Genomic DNA, 4,667 nt, shown 5'->3' with positions numbered 1-4,667 from the left:
ACAATGGATGGGTGTAAATCATGTTCGCTGTCTGTCCTAGACTTGACTTGACTTTGCTTGACTTGTGGTCAATGGCTTGTGCATAATGGTTGCCCCAAAGAGCAACACCAACACCAACAGCAACAACAACCATCGAGTCTTGGGGCATTTGCAAACAATGACATTATGCTGACGTTTATTAATCGCATTTGCGAAATTAATGTCGTGACATTTTCGGTTTAATGTAGTTGTAATAAATAAATGCGCCGTTTATCCAGACACTAACCGAAAAAACACAAGTACAAAAATCAATAGTCCCATAGACAGGCAGCAGACAGTTGCTGCTTTCAATGGTCCAGCTTATGTAATGCCAATTTGCATATAACAAATGGGCCAATAACCTGCTACTTTAATACGAACTAAAGGCGCGGAAACTATGTCACATTCCTTTAGTACTAGAACATTATTATTTGAAATTACCTTTCTAGTGTTTCTGATTCAAGTTTACACAACTCTTTCTAGTATTTCCAATCATATTTTTATAAAAAAAATATGTTTTTTTAACAAGCGAGAAGAAAACTAAAAAATAGAGAAAAAAAAATTTTAAAAAATCTACATCTCCTTACCCCAGATGGGACTCGAACCCACAATCCCCGGCTTAGGAGGCCGATGCCTTATCCATTAGGCCACTGGGGCACGTCTTAGTAAGTGGCTAACTGCGAATACAATCTACGGGCGGAACATGCGCGTAGATAGCAAAGCAGATCGTATATGTACCTAAGTATGAGTGTGCATACGTGTATGTACAGCAGTCTGTATGCGTATTTACACAGCTGTTTATTATTTGCTTTATGTTCTTTAAAGGGTCGCAAATTAGTTCATCCAAGCATTCTTACGTGTAAAATCGAAAATGAAATATAAAGTAATATGTTTGATATTTGAGTATTATATATTAAAAATATTAATAGAAAACATATTTTAGATTATACACAAATTGCGAATGTTCTAAATAACGAAAAGAACAAATATAACCCAGAAATGAAGTCAATATTGTTTACTTGATTCGTTTTTCCATTGAAAAATACCTTTATTTACCCAGTTGTTTTTCTCCAAAGAATGTTCTATTGTTTAGTGGTTGGTTCTTGTGCTGCTCTCCGGCAGCACACGCGCTGCTCATATCGGATTTTTGTCAGCAGATACGATATGCCCCAGTGGCCTAATGGATAAGGCATCGGCCTCCTAAGCCGGGGATTGTGGGTTCGAGTCCCATCTGGGGTAAGGAGAAGTAACTTTTTTCATATTCTTTGTGTTTTTCTAAAATTTTTACTGTTATACTATTTGTAAGAACTTATCTATATATCGACATGATTGGTAAAAGTTTTAAATAGATTCTGTTTAGTCTCTCGCACCTGAGAATTTCTAGGCAGAAACAATAGAATACTCAAATATAAGGAACGAATTTTAAGTTTATCTAGACAGAGCGTCTCTGGCGGGTATCCCTGCAGTATTTTCGATGTCAGATCAAATCAGATTACCACCGATATGGTGCCACTCCCCGCAGCATAAGCTATGAAAACTAGTCGTGGCAGTTGACATTTTGCTGTACCACTTCCACTAAATTTAACAACTTTACAAGCCAACATCTTTTCATATCGTTTTCACCCCGGCTTTTAAATGGCAATCAACTTTCTGATGAGTTGTCAAAAAGGCCGCACCGTCTGCTGACTGACATTAGGTGGCTGAGTGCTGTTGCTGCGGTTGTTGCATCATGGGGTGTGGTGTGGCATGCCATCGACCGAGAGATCCACTCAAAAGTTTGCCAAAAATAGCGGCTCATAATTTCACTTTCGCTATCTGAAATATGCATGGCCATAAAATATGCCAACGCCAAACGACCAAATGGCCACCCAGGGAGACGACGCTCGGCAGTCAGTAGGAAGGAGGCACGACAGGCAGTGTCTGATGGAGGCTAGTACGTATGTAGATGGAAGACCCATTCCTGGCATTAAAGTTGCATACAGGCAGCTCTAGAGGAAAAAAAGAAGAAACCAAAAAATTCCAAAAACAGTGCCCGCATAGTTTCATTTGCTTTGCGATTTCACCAAAGTTCGGCTGAGGATGCGGTGTAGCTTAGGGCGGAGGGATAGGGTCGGGATTTGGGGCTGCCTCATCATTAATGTAAATTCATTGTTGCAGTGGGGGAGGCAGATACCTAGTGGGTGTGGTGCTGTTTCTGCCTGCACTACAGCATTTCATACTAAATATTTGATATGAATTCAACTTTCCCACGTAGTCATAATCCATAAAGTGTAAAAAGAGTAGTCCGGAGACTGCTCCAGACTAAGCAAATGCCCTGTAATAAGATAAACATAAATATAAACTATTTCTGGATAGGGGCGTTCGAATAAAGCAAAGTTGTTTGTTACCAGTACTGTTTATGCAGCTAGATTTATGATTCCTCTCCATCCGAACCATCGTGTCGGACATACTCTCAGTTTCCTCCCGAGTGTAGAGTTTTGCACAAAATTAATGACTGGAGCACTTTTGGCATCAGGTCGAATCTAGGCCAAAGTCCGACCCGAGCCCAGGCCCGAGCCCAGGTCCAAGCCCAGGCCCAGGCCCAGAAAAGATTCGACGAACAGCCCACAAAAGCTGGCGGAAAAAGGCATTCTCTCCACTTTATGGAATGCATTTCTTTGCAGATTGCATTTGTTGCATTTTACTTAATTGAAAAAGGCCAGCAATGTGGGGGAATGCCGTAAAAGGACAATATCGCTGGTTGTCCCTGGCCCTCTATATGGGATGCATGTGCACTTCATAAAGCTGACAGGGCCCGGCACAGGAGCGGCTATAAAAGAACATGACCAAAGCGGGCGACGAGGAGACAAACACACACCAAAATAGACCGCCAACAGGCACAAACAGGCAACAGCAACAAAAACAAGAGCCCAACCAACATCGCTGGCGGTGGCAGCAAACAACGAGCTGCAAAAATTATCTACTCAGATTATGTCGAGATTAATTACATACGTTGAGCGCCATTGTCTTGTCAATAAATTGTCGTCGTCGTCGACGTCGCCCGGCATCGTGTGGCCCAAAGATAAGAGAGAGCCTCCGACTACCGAAATGTTAACTGGCTTTTCTTTTTTATTTTTTCTTTTTTTTCCAGCATTTTCTGCTGTTGTTTTTGGCTGATGCTGTCAAAAATTGTTGCTCAACCGAACCGAACCGGAGAGGAGCCAAGCCTTTAGCTCAGCCACCGCCACCGCCATCGCCGGGTTGCTAATTAATTTAGAAATGTTACCCACCAAAGGGAGCGCCCCATGGTCCACCGTTAGCCGCCGAATAATAATGAAATGATATAGGTTTAATCCGCCAGATAAGCATCGCGCAGCATCTACCAGCCAAAGTGCTTGCAAAGTGCGCGTAAATTAATGGGGCGAAAGGGGCAGCGACTCCTGGCCCGGTCCATGTGAAGATGTGGCCAGCGATGAATTTAGTGCATGTTAAACGCCGAATGGTCAGAGTAAATTTCAGGCCGCGATGCAGATGCAGACCTCTTTAGATGTGGCCGTTGAGGTTGGGGCTAAAAGTAAACGGAGGTTGGGCTTCCAGTGCATGGAAAGGGCTGTCTAGAATGGATAAAATATATATAAAATATAGCTCCAGATGAGTGTTTGCTCGTGTTCAAGAAGTGAACAGTGCCTACAAATATTCAGAACTAAATAGTTACGATAATATTTCGCTAGTTTCGCTTTTGGTTGGACCAAGGCCATTTCACAGAAAACAAAAGTGTAGGATTGAAGTTCATTAGATAATTCTTGAGTGCCGGACATGTGCAATGGCTTGTCTCTACCCACCCGGTAGATTAATTTACAGTGTTATATTTCACACAAGCGAGCAATTATCTGCTGGTTAACGCTCATTATTCATCATTAGCAAAACATGCCTAGAACTGAATGAAATATGTAGCAGTGCACTGTAACACTGTCCTCTGTCCGAAGGTAAATAATTAATTGAATTAAAACTACTTATAGCTGAGACAGTTGCTCTGTTCATGCAAATCAATGTAGTATTGCAATAAGTTGCAATTCCTTTAAGATATAATATGTACGAGTAAATATGACTACCACTTGTGGACTGTATCATCGGGGAAATCCCCTTGGCTGTGTACAAAGCATTTCCATTACTTGGGTACTCATTTTGCAAGTGCAACCGCCTCCACATCCACACTTTCGAGTAGTTGACTGTTTATTTTTGGAAGTTCCATCGATGGACAGGGGGTAAACTTTTGGGGCTTTCAAGCTGTTTACCAACCACGCACCCCAAAAGCTCTGATCCTCCAACCTCTCACACACACACACACACACACAAACACAGAGGCACGCACATGATTTCCCAAGTGAGTAACGGTAAGGACTCCACATTGCCGCCATTTTGCTGGCGGCCATTTCTCGTCTGTCGCCGTCGCCGTCGCGTGCCGCCTGAATAATTGATGCCGTGATGGGTTAAGAGTCGGCTGCGTCTGAGTCGGCGTACTTACGTATACTTCCTATTAATGAGTTCTCACTGCCTATATACATAATGTATATAATTTATAGGCCTGTGGATGCGGCCCACCCGCCCACGTCGTAGTTGACAAATAAGCGCTTAAGCAATTTGCCACCGTCGCAACTTCAGCATCCCAG

At 42.6% G+C, this 4,667-nt stretch overlaps 2 non-coding genes across 2 annotated transcripts; one reads left to right on the top strand and one right to left on the bottom strand.

The window, feature by feature from the left end:
* Positions 1–602: 602 nt before the first annotated feature.
* Trnar-ccu lies at positions 603–675 on the bottom strand. The gene has a single exon. It is a non-coding gene; the product is annotated as a tRNA-Arg (tRNA).
* A 509-nt stretch (positions 676–1,184) lies between these two features.
* On the top strand, positions 1,185–1,257 carry Trnar-ccu. Its single transcript has one exon. It is a non-coding gene; the product is annotated as a tRNA-Arg (tRNA).
* The last annotated feature ends 3,410 nt before the right edge of the window (positions 1,258–4,667 follow it).

The sequence above is a fragment of the Drosophila persimilis genome, unplaced genomic scaffold (assembly GCF_003286085.1).
Source record: "Drosophila persimilis strain 14011-0111.01,24,50 unplaced genomic scaffold, DperRS2 tig00000002-arrow-pilon, whole genome shotgun sequence".
Lineage (NCBI taxonomy): Eukaryota > Metazoa > Arthropoda > Insecta > Diptera > Drosophilidae > Drosophila > Drosophila persimilis.
Note: the sequence above shows the minus strand (reverse complement) of the source record. Positions and strands in the feature narration are given on the sequence as shown.